Here is a 17,097-nt window from a genome sequence, read left to right as displayed (position 1 = left end):
TTTAGTGATACTAAGGAATATACAGGACTTCTTTATATTTCATTGAAATGGGAGTTATACTCCCATTAGTCTTCTGATTTCATACTCAAGACCACACACTCCTACAGAAGAAAGGAGAGATATACCTTGTCCAAACAACAGGTCTGGTGGAATCTCTTTACAGGTAGTGATTTATTAAAATGGTTAGTATTGTATATAAAATGTCTTTAACTTTACAAAGATTTGTTTAAGTGCTTTCATTTTTCCAAGTCATTAGCTAGGATTAGCATGGGGCCAAAAGAGCAGAGATAGCAAGGGGAAAACAGTGTTTAACCCCCTAGGCCTCTTTTTATCAAAGAATTTTAGTATATATTTCTGACCACTAAATCATTAACTCCACCATCTAAATCCTCTATAGTATTTTGTAACTGACATATATACAGTTTGGCTTTTATGAAAACATTGAATTTAATTAATTTTACACTATGACCCCAATTTTTCCAGTTTGTTATTGCTTTCCCATTTACTTCTGCTTTGAACAGGTATATACTGACCTTTAAAATCTGCAGCCTAAGTGAGAAATACTTTCAGATAGAAGTAACAGTAAGTCCACTTTGGCACTAGAAAGGTAAATGCTGATTATCACCAAAGAGGTTTTCTTTATCTGCTTCAATTGAAATTAGGTATATATATACCACCACACTCCCCTCACGCAGGATAGAAATGTTGTGGAGCCTCCAGAAACATGTCCTGAATCAATGATTCAGAATTTTACAGTGCACACATATCTAACTTTTCATCAGCATTCATAAAATGTAGATTGTGTTTTCCAAGGCACAGAAGTGGAGATGTAGACGCTTCTTCTGTCCCAGCCCTAGCTGAGGACGTTAGCTATTTGATAAATTGCCTTGCTTTATTTCTCTTACTGCTTCTTCCATTTTATCAAGAATATTATTTCAATAGAGAATAAAGTTCAAGCTATTCAACTTAGCATTAAAGGTCAGATCAAAACCATCTGAGTTTAGACCCCACCCCAGTACTCCTCATGTCCACTACCCTGCATAAAAACACACTCTGTATTAATCTACTTTTTACCCTTTGCCGCCATTGTTCTTAACACAACTATATGCCACTGAGAGAAAACAGTATCACTCTTCCAAGCTAGTTCAAATGCAACCTCTAAGAAATTCTCATACAATTAATTTCTTTGTAACATCTTGCTTGAATTACTCATAACTTACATTACACCATCAATTATTATAGTCATTATAAATAACTTATCTACTAGAAATAATATGCCCTCATGTAAGAAAATATATAATTAATAGCTCATCATCTACAACTTACATGGTTTCTTTTCTGTATTACCAGGCCAATAAATACCAAATTGAATTGTCTATTTACCTACCAGCCTTTCCACCCACCTCATGAACAAAATCAGAAGAAATCAATTGTTAAATTTTTTAAAGATGCTTTTCTAATTTATTCTTGAGAAACATGGACTATTAATCTCATCCCCAATCCTTCCCCCTCCCCAAAAAAAGGAAGAAAGAATGGAATGAAGAAAGGGAGAAAGAAAGAAATCAAGGGAGAGTTTCACTCATGTGACTCATATCTGAAATAAATGAGAGCTAATGGTCTCCAGAAATAAAACAGAATCCACTACAAAATATCTGAATTTAAATGGTATTCCTTTCAGCAAATGATTGTAAAGAATCAACACTACAGAGAGGCAATATGAGACTGAAATTTCAGGCAGACTGAGCTGTGTGAGGATGTAAAGGTTATTACCAGACAGGGACCACATCACTGGATATGTTCATGCATTGACTGAAGGGCTGTTTAAAGAGATCTGTTTATCAGATAGACTAAATGACCTTTACTCTTCTTTCCAATCCTCTCCTTCCTTCCTTCCTTCCTTTCTTTTTCTTTTTTGTCTTTTTAGGGCTGCACCCTTGGCATATGGAGGTTCCCAGGCGAGGGGTCCAATTGGAGCTGTTGCTGCCAGCCTACACCAGAGCCACAGCAACGCGGGATCCGAGCCCCATCTGCAACCTACACCACAGCTCACAGCAACGCTGGATCCCTAACCCACTGAGCAAGGCCGGGATCAAACCCGCAACCTCATGATTCCTAGTCAGATTCGTTTCCACTGCGCCACGACAGGGAACTCCTTCTTTCCAATTCTAAACTCTATAAGTCTATCCTAATATCAAAAAGACCAAACTACTTTAGGTAGCTAGGCAAACTAAAAAAAAAAAAAAAAAAGCGAGCTGAGTCTAAGCAAAGACAATTTCATAAATATATTAATCAATGGGATGATCATTTAAGAGACATAAAGAATGACTTTAATTGGAAATGCATACAAACCATGCAAGGGAGCTCTAACATCAGTTGGAAGAAGTTATAGGAAGACAATTACTATAACAATAGAACATGGAGTCACAGTTATAGGTAAGGACACAAGCACTACCACAGTACGTACTTATGAGGTATACAAACTAGGATAAGTTCCTTAAATAAATCTCCCAAGAGTTACTATGAAGGTGATATTAGATAACTCATTAAAAAATTACTATAACAATAGTTTCCATAGTGAACATTCAATTAAAGATTACCTTTTCATATAAGTAGTGGTTAAATATTAAGGTCTTTGATTATCTTGACCAGAAGCAGGAAATTATGGTCCAGATGGAGCTGAGAAAAAAACACTTTTCTATTATCTTACCAAGTGTGGTAACCTGTTAACACCTGGAATTATATATGGTAAAGGGATCAATATGAGGAGCAATATGCTCCTTAATTTACATTAATATTAAATGCAATGGTTACTTTAAGAATACCAAAATATTCTTGTTTGCCAATTTCTATATCCTGAAATTCAAATAATAAAAGTAATGACCTTCTATATCATAATTTCAAACAATGAATATATTTATCCAATTGAAAAATATTGTTACAGGTTGAATTTTGTAAATTAGTTCAGGGAGAGTTTTTGGTTTCTAGGTACAGACAACTTAGAGAAAAGTCTTTCATCATTTGTGTATGAAATAACTCTGGAAACAAGCTTACACTTTAAAAATTGTTACTACTGGGCATTCCCTGGTCGTTGAGTAGTTAAAGACTCGGCATTGTTACTGCTGTGGCTCAGGCCCAATCCCTGGCCCAAGAACTTCATTTAATTAAACAAAAAATACAATATTTTTTGGGAGTAGAGATTAACAGCTGTTTTAATTCCTTTCAAATGTACTTAATTTTGCACATCATTCCTTTTGCTGCAATTTCTTTAGATGTTCCTTTCTATCTGACACTTTCTAGGTTGCTCTGTAACTGGGAAAAGAATCTTTTTTGAGACCTTCATGGCAATGAGCCAGGGAAAATTCTGGATTGCTTCGATTATCTCACTACTTTCCAGGGCAAAAAAATTTATGTTAAATATCAGAGACTTTTTCTCTAAATCTAGATTTCACAATTTAAAATAGTTTTCCTTTATGATTTTGTTTCCTATATGTAGATACATTACCTGAAATTGATATTAAATAACTTCAACTTTCACTCTACTTCCTTAGAATCAAAAAATTTTAGATGTTTCTTTTCAACTTCTGTTACGTAAAACTTACCAATACACAAACTGGTATTGGAATTAAAGTAAATATTCAGTAATATGAGATGTTTAATATTCTACTAACTTCTTACATTTTGCCAACATTCACATTAAGTCAAACAACAACAAATGTTATTTTAGAATAATTTAAATTTCCACAGCATCATCCTGACTTTGGGGAATCCTAGTAGACCAAAGTATACAAAGGCACTAATTTCTTTTGCAGGGGGGTGCAATAAGTTTTTCCCTTGTTGAGAGAGTACTTCAACTTCCATGTGCTGTGTCAACCATAAAGAAAAGTAAATGTAGGACTGTAACCAAGAAACGTAACCGTAGGACTGCCATTTCAGACAAGAACTGTATGATGTAATTTTATTTACTATTATTATTTTTTGAGTCTTTTTTTTTTTTTTTTTTAGGGCTGCACCCACAGCACATGGACGTTCTCAGGCTAGAGGTCGAAGCAGTGCTGTAGCCGCCGGCCTACATCACGGCCACAGCATAGCCAGATCCGAGCTGCATCTGTGACCTACACCATAGCTCACAGCAACGCTGAATCGTTAAAGCACTGAGTGAGGGCAGGAATCCAACCTGCATCCTCATGGATGCTAGTCAGATTCGTTTCTGCTGAGCCACGAGGGAAACTCCAAAACGTATTTTTAAATTTGAATGATGATTAAGCAAACATTCTTTATTTCAGAATCACCAAATGATTTAGTGTTTCTATGATTTGCTTAATGACAAAATTAAAATATACTGGTCATAAAGCTAGGCAAATAGTTTGTGCTCAATAAACTATTACACTATCATTATTAGGATGTACTATAAGACAATGTAGATAATAAGATAAATGTACAAATTTTCTGGAAGGGAAAATCAATTCTCATTATTTCAAGCAGCATTGCTTTCAACTATAAAATAGAATGCATTCTCTTGTGATACAGTTCAAAAAATCTTATGAATCTTGTGAAATTCAAGAAACACATAAATTCCATGTGATTTTTTTTTTTAAAAAAACTAATACCTGAAAAGGGAGAAAATATATTTTAATTGATTTGTCCTTTAATCAAAATATCCTATCCAATAATCATGGGAGAAGAACTATGATCTTTCCTAATGGGTCAATTCTAATTTTCATTCTACTAATTTATTTATAAATTTTCAGAGTTGCCTTTTTCCCCTGAATTCATCATGATCTTTAATGTAGCTCTATTTGAATAAAGAAAAAAAAGAAAAGAAATTGTTAGCAATCATTATCAGCACATTATTTAAGATACTGAAATTTTATCTTGTAATACTGTTTTGCATATTTAATATATGAAAAGAAAAAAGATTAGAAATTTTATATCAAAATAATACATGTTGATTTATTGCTACATAATAAAGTTGTACAGTTCCTATGGTGTTCTGATTATTTTTAATTTAAGCACAGATTTATACAGATGATTACAATACAATGACCGATTCAGATTTCAAAAAGGCAGTGAAATGAATACTGATTTCTAGAATGCGAGACCGCCCAGAACTAGACTTTTTATGGTTTGATGGAGAACTGCTGTACACTTGACCTTCAAATCCAAATAATAGACACCCTGTTCTCTGTATTTCTGTCTTCCATGACATTTCTATTTCTATTTCTCTCCTTTTTCCCTCCCTTCCAAGATCCTCCCTTCTGTAAGTTTTATAGCTTGAAAGGTAACAGGACCCCACGGATGCTGGATTCTAATGAATTGCCGGCATTCAATGATAGCTTTAGGCTTATGTCCTTTTTCTATGACACGAACTCTGTCCTTTTCATAGAACAAAGATACTATTTAAAGTAGTAAAGTTTAGGTCTATATGATGCCAAAATATTTTGGCTAAATGATGACTACATCCAGATATTTGTATACATTGGAAAGTTCATCAAGGTCCCAAATTTTTAGATCCTATATTTCAGTGCTTCCTAGACTATTACCTAAATTTCCAAAAGCAAAATAAGGGCTGAAATAAAAGTTGGCAACTTTTTGTTATGTTATAAAAACAAAACGATGAAATGTTATTTGCTACCATCATTTTATACAAAAAGGAGGGATTTTATTTAACAAAAATGTTCAAAAAGACAAAAACCCCCATACATATACAAAAGATAATCTTTAGAGATTGATAAAGTCATATTGTGGAAAAATTCACCTTATTTTTCTGACGTTGTTTCATCAAGTATGAGTTTCTAAAACTTACTACCCAGAAGGGAAATACCTTTTCACAGACTTATGTTTAGGAACTACTGTCCTAAGGTAAACTGTGGATGATGTACTCTACTCCTAGAATTTCTGGCCAGTGCATCTTGTCATTCAATCAGTAAAGCCAATGTGAATGGTCTCTTCATAGTTGCATTTTTTTGGGGGGGGGGTGCTGAGAACATATTCTCAATTTACAAAATTTGTTAAGTTTTGTTTGAATATACTTAGAAAAATCTATCTTCTCAATAGGCAACACTCAAAATGTGCATGCAGTTTAAACAGCCTTGTCTGAAAGTCATTTTTACTTTAATTTCTTACTTTCTCCAGTTGCGCCAGCAGCCACAACACTTTATAAAACACAGCTAAGAAGTATGTGGACCATAAAGATGAATACAACTTTCGATGGGAATTTAGACAAATGACCTCAGAGAAGCAAAATCTAAATAAACGACCACCTTACTAAGAGCTAAGGAAGTTGACAGAGGATAAATTAATGCCACCAGGCGAAGTGGATAATCCTCCCCCCACCCCCACCACCCTGCTTTTCAGGGCCTCATATGTGGCATATGGAAATTCAAAGCTACAGCTGTCAACCTACACAGTGCCAGCAACACAAGATCCAAGCCATGTCTGTGAACTATACGGAAGCTCATTGTAATGCCAGATTCATAACCCACTGAGTGAGGCCAGGGATCGAACCCTTGTCCTCATGCATACTAGTCAGATTCATTACCGTTGAGGCACAATGGGAACTCCAAAATGGTAATCCTTGAAGAAAGAGTTTGGTAGTTAAGCCTGGCCTTAAAAAAAATGGAGGATAATGTAAGAAAAAGAATGTGTATATATATATGTGTGTGTGTGTGTGTGTGTGTGTGTGTCTGGGTCACTTTGCTGTACAGTAGAAAACTGACAGTGACAGAACACTATAAACGAACTATAATGGAAAATGTATGCCAATGCCTAACCATGTGCCAAAAAACTGAACAATTTAATACTGTACTTATTTAAGTCTCACAACAACATTTTGAATTGGGAATTTTCATTTCCTTTTTTTCTCATGAGGAAAGTGACTCAGATAGATATTGGGAATAGCCTAGGTACTAGAGCTCATGAGATGTAGAGTCGAGATATTCAGTTTCACCTCACACCGGAAGCCAGGCTCCATCTTACTCTAAGATGGAAGAATTTCTGATAATATTAAGAACTGATCATAGAGAAGTGGGAAATATAAGAATACACTTTGGAGTATACTGTGAACTAATTGTTGAGGAGATGGATTACCTCTCACTACCACACAATTCACCTTAGTTAATAGTTTCTTAAATATTTATATTATTTTATTTGCTCTGTACTTGGGTCCTTTTATACAGTAATAACTCTGTGTATAATCTTATCTACAACTATGGTTTTTGCCATTAGCGGTATTTTGACGTCACAAATATATATCTTTGAAGACAGACTTCCCCCAAAAACCAAAGGCTTAATAGAAACCTCTACTTAGATATGGCACAACATCTTAGAATCAGCATGACTTGATCAGAACTCACCCCCTTTTCTTTTTTACATTGACATCATCACCTTTCTGTACATTTTTAAGTAACTGCAAATATCACTCACCCGAAGAATCATGAAAACCAAATCCTCTTCATCATTCACAGAATCAATCTACCACTTCAGTTTTGTTCAACACTACAGTAATTTCCTCATTTTCTTTTGCTTATATCCTCCTGCCATTGCCATAGTTAAGTTCCTTATAATTTCTTCCATTGATTATTACAATGATCTTTGAAAAGAACTGCTTTTCTAGGTTCATACCAAGAAGCCATGTTATACACTGCCTTGAGAATAATCTTTATATAAAACAAATATGACTTTCTTCTGGTAATGGTGAGACAAAAGACACTGTTAACTTTATTTCCTTCACGGAAAAATTTAAGAAGAAAATATAGGCAAAATATTAAATGAAGAGAGAAATTAATACCAATGGAATATTAAACTATAAATTGTTAAGAAAATATATTCAATATAGTGAAGCATGAAATGTTTTGGGATAGAATACTAAAATATGGCATTATCTCCATATATACCAGGTAGGATGTAATTTTTTTTTGTCTTTTGTCTTTTTAGGGTCGCACCCATGGCATATGGAGGTTCCCAGGCTAGGGGTCAGGATATAATTATTAACCAAAGTGTTAACAAATCATAAATATTGCATCCATAAATGACTTACTACATAAACAAACTCCAGGAGTCTATAGGGCTATAAAATTATTGAAAATTTCCATAGAGTAGACATACAGCTAAAGTTCAAAAGAGTCATCATCACCATAGCTAACCATGTACTGTTCTAATGTCACACACATGCACAATATTTATTGTGTGTGCATTATCCTTCTAAAGGAAACCACTGTAGGTAAAGAAAATATATCAAAGATTTCAGAGACTCTTTTCAAGTCAAACAATAACAACTGCAGACTCTAAACTATCCCAGCTAACACGCTCATTGTCAGAAGGAGCAGATAAAAAGTTAACCAAAATGCATTTGATATGCATAGGAAAGAGGAACTGACATAGAAAAGAGGGGATTAATTCTTGTTGCCCAAGTTCTAAACTATATGAAAATTAAACAACTTTCTTTGAAAGAAATGGATTAATGAGAAGAAAACAGGAACAAAGACAGAGAACAAATCTTAAAGACATATCTGCAGACAGAAATGGCATCATCTTCCAGGAAAATATAATCTTACAGAGGATCAATTTTGAAACTTACTAAATAAAGGAAGGATATATTTGGAATCCACGAATAAAAACCCAGTCACCTACTGAAGGAAAGTCATCAGGTGGGCTTCATCCTTATCTAAGCAACATTATTTCCCAGAAAACAAAAAATTGCACAATACCCAAGTGAAAATATATGTGATTCAATAATATTATTCAATTACTCAATAATAATAATATACCTAGCAGGTTGTAGGTATATAGCTAGCAGGTTGTAGCAGGATAAGACATTCTCAAACATACCAGCTTTAAGGATACAGACCACCCACACATTCAAGAAACTACAGCAATAACAAATTCTTAGTAATACATTCATTGAAACGAGGACTCAATCAAAATTAAAAGCACAGACATTACATCACTTGCCTCTTTAAAACCTACCTAGAAATTTCCAACATGTATGTGATTTGGGCACTTTGTATTTTCCACACTTTTTTGGACTCATTCACCAATGGAGTGTATAAAATTATGCATGTATCTATATATAGTAATATCTATATATTTACACATATGCACAATTACTTATGTAGAATTATTCCCAGTTACCCCAATGGCCTGCTATCTATAGTTAGCAGAGCTTAGAATGCTATATCCCAATAGTTTCCCTCTTTCACCCTCACTTGCCATGTAAGTCTACTCAGATATCAGACTGAATTCACCAACCTTGTAAGGGACAATGTACCATGCCTTCCTCTGCAAAACATAGTACCATGTAGTAATGTTTATTAACCACTGCATTATCTTTTTGCTCCCCTTCTAAAGTTGAAATATACTGCTTTCACTTAATTTTGTATTCCTAGTCCTAGAACCCTTTCCTGGTATATACCTGGTATTGGCACATAGAAGCAAGTGTCTTAGTAAACAGTATCTGAAACACATTAAAAAAAAAATGCACCAGGAATTCCGGTCATGGTTCAACAGAAATGCATCTGATATCCATGTGGACACATGTTCGATTCCTGGCCTCCACCTGGCTTTGCTGTGAGCTGTGGTATAGGCCAGTGGCCACAGTTCCGGTTTAACCCCTAGCCTGGAAAACTCCATATGCCGTGGGTGTGGCCCTAAAAAGACCAAAAAAAAAAAAAAAAACCCCCCCACACACAAAAAAAACAAACAAAAAACAAAAAACCACCAAAAAATCAGAAAAAAAGGAAATATAATAACAAAAAATCTAGGAAAAAATAAAAGTAGCAATGTGTATGTCAAATTATATACTAGCTTTTCTAATTAGAAATATTACATGCAAATAACCAATAAAATGATGCCATCTAAACCCTAACTTATAACATGGCTATAAAACAGCTATTTTTTTAAAATTTATGTGCTAAGTAGTGATATGGTCAGTTTACATACAGTGATCATATGAATAAAGCTTTTCAGAGTCTTGTTTAACTAGCAATATTAAACATAAAAACTACCATAATAGCAAGAGTTTACTGCTGTATTTTATAGCAATGGTTTAACTGGTCCCCTATCTTCAATCCCTCCCAATTTTAACATACCTTCAAGGCATCATTATAAAAATTGACCAGAACCTATTTCAAAAACGTATTTATATTTTTTAAAAAAGCAGCTATACCTACCACCATAACCTTAGCCCAGTCTCTGTAATAAAATTCACAGTCCCTAATCTTCTTTGTTATCTTGTTTTATAAGTTTGCACAATTCTATCAGACATGGCCAATTTACTCCTCTCTAAATCTAGCCTGCCTCCTCCTGCTTTTTATTTATTTTCCCTGTTCTCATGCTTCAAAGTACAGTCAGAAGCTATATCTCCCATGAAAGCCTTGAGAATTAGTAGGTGTTACTCTCTCCTCTGATGCCCCACACACTTTGACTGTAGCACACACGAATGCATTAATTGCATGCCACTTACCTACATGGGCATTAAGGGTACATGTTTTGTTCTTTTAGATATAAAGTCAGTACAGTGGCATATGGGTCTAATTATCCATAGAGGAAATAGTTAACTAGATAATTAACTAATTATTGAATTGAGACCTAGGGGGACCTTTAGACTATAAAGTCTCAATGCTTCTATTTACAAAACAGCATAAATGACTTTAACATTAACACTTGTAGAGGCTAAGTTGAAATTCAGGTCTCCTAAATCTCTTCTCTCTCATTCTTTCTAAATAAATTTCTAGAAAAATTGAGACTTCAATTTTTTTTCCTTTTTATTTGTGTTGCCTGATCCATGATGTCAGTAAATTTGGGGCACAAGTATATGCTCAAAAGTAAAAGTTGCAAATGATTTACAAGATAACTAAGGCAGAATGTTAACTTTTACTTCTCCTTGAAAGAATAACAATGAAAGTTTAAATGTCATTATTACATAAAGCAACTAAATGTTTCAATGTGGACAAAAATTATTAATACAAATTATACATTGCAATTGATCACTCATTTCCATGTACATAAGTAAAAATTTAGAACTGAATTGTAGGTTCTTCTTTTATAATTCACATCAGTTTCATTTGATACTTTGAGTGACAGGCTAGTAATCCAGAGATTAAAATTTTATTCTTCATTCTGTCTTCCTCTGCAGGCAGGTTTCTGTTATCAATCAGTTCACCAGCAAGTGCTTATTAAATGTCTAAGAGTGCTAATCATTGCATCATCAGCAAAGTTTAAAAAAATAGGCTTCACTGATTAATTGAAAGTTTGATTTTTCAGGCAGTCTTGGTCAATTACTTACATATATCATATCATGTGTTTCAGTGTGTACTTCAAATAACTAGCATTTCCCCACATGACTATAAGAAAGCAAATGTATTCTAATACTTACAAATTGAACATTTCATTTTTCCAGTAATAAAACTGTGTAAAATATTAATGTTTGGAGAATAGTTAAAAACCACTTAGTCACCCATTATCTGTTTCATATGCCTACTGTAAGAATTTTTTTAAATATTTAAGAATTATTTATTTAAATTTCCTCAATGCTGAACAAATGAGCTTTAACTGAGGAAAAAAACTCATTATTTAATTAGTACTATTCTATTATTTCTATCCCAAGACACATGTATGGAGGAAAAAAGTCTTTTTTATTCATTGACAAAAACATATTCTCAACTGTTAACTTACTGGAGAACATATGTATTTCAGTGTTTGTGGGTGTCCCCTTGTGATCAAAACAAGAATCTATTTAATTAATAAAGTTGAGAAGGAGAAAGAAGGTCACAAGGAAGTCCAGATCATATGAATATCCCCAAGGATAAATCAAGCAACTAAATCAGAGGGGCAGCTGTTTGCGGCTGAGAGTAGGCATCACCTAAGCCCTAGATTTGATTGACCAAAGGTGTTTACTGTATGTTTATCAAATGAATGAATAGATGGATTTCTGATTAGGCGCATAAAATAGATATGTTTATCATGTATAATAGTGCACATGGGTTAAACCATAATTTATCCTGCTGTCCTTACTACTTCTAATCTCTTCATTCTCTAAACTTCATAGTATCTGAATGCCATAAACAAATGGATTTAGTTTATCAATTAAAAAACAAAGTTGTTTACCGGAGATTATTTTTTAATTATCTTTTTTGGGGGGAGGGGAGGGGATTCATAGAGCATGTCCTACCTCTATAACTAGAACAGATACATTTTTATTATGAAAGCTTCTGGATTACTTATGAAAGGATTTTGTTTGAATCAGAATGCCCTGCAGAGGAGTGGGAGAGAGATGGGAGAGGATGGTGTTGAAAACCAATGACCTCAAATGAAACCATACTATGTGTTTTGGATACATTCTAGTCTTAGCGACAATACTGTCCTATTAATGATGGCACACTACAAATATTTTTCTTCTAATAATGTGTTTAATTTTGCAGTGTACATACTTTAGAACTAATTAAGCAATGAAAGTCAGATGCCCCAATAAAGCTGGTTCAGAACAATTCAAAGAAATTTTATAATTTTTCTACATGCACACATAAAAATGGGATAAATAGTATTATTAAATACGTAATTTGCAAAATTACTTTTCCTTATATTCTGCTCTGTCCAAATAAATTTTTGCAAAGTTATCTGATAGTACTACTTCTAAAATTCTGTATGGAAACAAAATAATTTAAGCATTTTACCTTACATAGAAAATAAGACACATTTAAATTATTCTATTTTCTTTTCCAAACACATTCTATTGTAAATAGATTTTAAGACTGGGTCCTGTTTAGCACTGTTATGGGACTGAAGTTAAATATAATATAAGCCAGGTTTGGTTTAAGAGCCCAGAGGACAACTAAGTGATTCACTAAGATGAAGCTAAAATTCCAGCTTGTTTGTGGAAAATCCTTGCTCTCCAGGGTCCATTATATCAAGCACATCTCTGTGCTGCACAGGACACCAGATACTAAAGATTCTCTAAACCAGTTCACAACACCCATTTATCCCCACAAGGACAAACATCTAATTCACAACCAGATTTACCTCTTTTCCAAGAACAGATTTAGAAAATTGCTTGAACTTCTTTTTATACTTCTGCATCAAGAAATATGATTGTTTTCCTCTTAAAAAAAACAAAAGACAAAAAAACAGCAAAAGAAAGACCAAAAACAATACTAACAATGTTAAGAGTGATAGGTAATAAACATTATATTTAGAGTGAAACAGGATGTCTTTTTAACCCCTGCTGGCCACAACCACATCCAAACTGAGACTCTCCCTTTAAGCCGAGTACAGAGAATAATAGAGATAAAATGTACCTCTGGACTTGAAGGAACAGAAAGTAAGTGTTAGTGCTATTAAATGCAAATGAATCCCTCAGAGCAGTTCAATGTGAAAAATAGGAGTCCTGCAACATCATCTAAGATCACTTGTATCTTAATTTTTTTATTTACCTGATATTGATTTTTCACGTAGTTAAAAAAAAGATGATCTTTGTTAGTCATTCTTTTTTTTTTTTGCACATTTTATTGGTTTTTGCCTCTTTTTTAAAGTTTTATTGAAGTATATTTGATTTACAAAGTTGTGGTAATTTCTGCTGTGGAACAAAGTGATTCAATTATACATATACATCTTTATAACAATATTGTTATTACTAAACTTTGGATTAAATAATTGAAAATAATGCTATATATTTAAATTGGACCATATTTCTTCAAAGATACATAGGTGTTATTTTTAACTTTCTCTTTAAATTAATAAATTTTCATGAAAATCACACTATATACTTCCATCTAACAAAACTTGCTTTAAAAGTTAAGGTTATGTATTTGTTGTGTTCCTAAGCAGTATTGCATTTTTAATAAAATTTCCAATATTTTATAAATATACTTTTAATTTTATACTTTCTTGTGTTATTTACAAGAAGCATTTGTTTCTTATTAGGCCAAGTGCCTGATGAAACTCAAAAAGTGGTAGAAACTAGTATAATTACAAAATTGAGAAAGATTTTCTAGCTTTTCTCAATTGCGACTGTTACTTTATCATCCCTAAGCACTCAATAAGGAGAAATTTCTTCCCCTTTAAAAAAATCAAAAAATTAGTTTAAAAGTTCATAGCTGAGTTTGTTTGATGAACATAATGACTTCCACCTCATTTAGTAAATCAGAATCTAAAATATGCTACACTTAACCCTCTTGATAGGCTCTGGAGTTTATCAGCCCTGCTTTGCCACTTCATTAACTGTCAAGAACCAGTAAGTGATATTGCTATGAAAGTCTTGATTCAGGTAGTTGAAAATGCTCTTATTGCAAAAGTAGCAATTATCAAAGAGACTTCAAGTCAAAAGAGGATCTATCAGGAAAGGCACATCATCCACATCCATACAGTTGATTATCATCTTTGAAGACATCAAAGAGAAAGTGTTTGAACTATCAGTAGTTGACTTTGTATAACATCCAGAGAAACTGCACATACTGATTTAATATACACTGTAGCACAGTTATCATTGACATTAAACCTCTTACCTTATACTCATATCAGGGAAAAAGAGGGATAAAATGCTTATTTTCTTCCCAAAAGGACCATAAAAAGTGTATGTTTTAATATCTGCTTAAATGGATTCTTATACTTGCCCTTATGCTATTTTTTGCAAACACTCTTCTTAAATGTATATGTGAATTAAATAATCCTATCATGAACTTTAATGTAGATACTCTAGTTGAGGTTCAAAATATTACTTTAGTAAAATTTAATTTTAATCATAAAGTCTTCTATTTTATTTCTACCTTCTACTGTATTTCTTATGGTTAATAAACAAAAAAAATGAACAGGGAAAGCATGTGGGTGTAAAATCTTTAACAGTCCAAACTAGAGTTAGGAAATATTTTCTCTGATGGAAAGATAATACCATGTTCTTGGGTTGGAAGAACCAATGTTGTCAAAATGACTATACTATACTCTCCAAGGCCATTTACAGATTCGATGCAATTCCTATCGTTACCAATGACATTCTTCACAGAACTAGAACAAATTATTTTAAAATTTCTATGTAAGCACAAAAGAACCTGAATAGCCAAAGCAATTTTGAAAAAGAAAAATTTAACTGGAGGAATCAGGATCCCTGACTTCAGACTATATGACAAAGCTATACTCATCAAAACTATATGATATTAGCACAAGAACAGAAATACAGATTGGTGGAACAAGATAGAAAGGCAAGAGATAAACCCATGCACCAGTAGTCAACTAATATATGACAAAGGAAGCAAGAACATACAATTGAGGAAAGACAGCCTCTTCAATAAGTGGTGCTGGGAGAACTGTACAGCTACATGTAAAAGAATGAAATTAGAACATTTTTCTATCATCATACACAAGAATAAACTCAAAATGGATTAAGGACCTAAAGGTAAGGCTAGGTACCATAATAAAACTCCTTGAGAAGGGGAGTTCCTGTTGTGACTCAGCAGTTAGCAAACCCAACTAGGACATGTATTTGATCCCTGGCCTCATTCAGTGGGTTAAGGATCTAGCATTGCTATGAGCTATGGTGTAGGTTGAAGATGTGGCTCAGATCCAGCATTGCTGTGGCTCTGGCACAGGTAGCAGCTACAGCTTGGATTGGACACCTACCCTGGGAACCTCCATATACTGTAACTGCAGCCCTAAAAAGACAAAAGGACCATTAAAAAAAAAAACAAAAAACTCCTAGAGTAAACATGAGCACAACACTGACATAAATTGCAGCAATACTTTTTTTGATCCATTTCCTAAAGTAATTAAAAAAAAACAAAAATAAGCAAATGGAATCTAATTAAACTTAAAAGCTTTTTCACAGGAAAGGAAACAAAACAAAACAAAAAAGCCAACCAACAGAATGGGAGAAAATCTTTACAAGTGAAGCAACCAACAAGGGATTAATCTCCAAATTACATGAGGACCTCATAAAGCTTGCTATCAAAAAAATATACAACCCAATCAAAAAATGGGAAGATCTACATAGATCCAAAGAAGACAGACAGATGGCAAAAAAAAAAAAAACATGAAAAGATGCTCAACATCACTAATTATTAGAGAAATGCAAATCAAAACTACAATGAGGTATCACCCCACACCAATCAAAACGGCCATCATCAAAAAGTCTACAAACAACAAATGCTAGAGATGGTGTGAAGAAAAAGGAACCCTCTTACACTGTTTTGGGGGATGTAAACTGGTGCAACCACTATAGAGGGCATTATGGAGGTTTCTTCAAAAACTAAAAGTAGAATTATCATATGATCCAGCAATTCCACTCCTGGGCATCTATCCAGACAAAAGCATAATTTGAAGACACATTCACCCCAATGTTCATTGCAGCACTACTTAACAATAGCCAAGACATAAAAGCAACCTAAATGTCCATCAAGGGAGAGGGATGGATAAAGATGTGGTACATATATACGACGGAATATTACTCAGTCATAAAAAGAATGAAATAATTCTATTTGCAACAACATGGACAGACCCACAGATTATCCCATTGAGTGAATTAAGTCCAAGATGAATACCAAGTGATATCACTTATATGTGGAATCCAATACAAATTATATGACAAAAGCTTATTTATAAAACAGAAACTCACAAATTTAAAAAACAATTTTATGGTTACCATAGTGGAAACTGGGGGGGAGGGGAGAGGAATTAGGAGAATGGGAATAATATATACACATTACTGAATAAAATAGTTAATTAAGATATTCTATAGCACAGGGAAATCTACTCTAGTTTGTAATAGCCTATATGGGAAAAAAGAATGAATAAATGTATATGTATAATTGATTCACTTTGCTATATGCCTGAAACACTTGAGTAAATTACACTCCAATAAAACTTTTTTAAAAGTTAGAAAATATTTTCTATGATAATTACTTCACATTCTCCATATATTAATAACTGCTGACCCTTTTTTTTAAAGTGGATATAATAATGGGAAATGTTTATTCACCTAATAAGGATTCAAAATACACAAAGCACTTGAGCCAGGAACACCTCTCTAAAGGACTCTGAGGATCATTCTTGCCAACAAGGTGGAGAAGTGAGCCTTGTGGAATCAGGGGCTAACAGCCAGGCCCCCAAGCTAGGAAG

At 33.5% G+C, this 17,097-nt stretch overlaps 1 protein-coding gene across 4 annotated transcripts in view; it reads right to left on the bottom strand.

The window, feature by feature from the left end:
• SEMA3A (semaphorin 3A) overlaps positions 1-17,097 on the bottom strand; it is a 477,770-nt gene that overhangs the window by 165,270 nt on the left and 295,403 nt on the right. The gene's annotated exons all lie outside the window — the stretch shown is intronic.

This window comes from Phacochoerus africanus, chromosome 11 (genome assembly GCF_016906955.1).
Source record: "Phacochoerus africanus isolate WHEZ1 chromosome 11, ROS_Pafr_v1, whole genome shotgun sequence".
NCBI lineage: Eukaryota > Metazoa > Chordata > Mammalia > Artiodactyla > Suidae > Phacochoerus > Phacochoerus africanus.
This window is presented reverse-complemented; position numbering and strand designations above follow the sequence as displayed.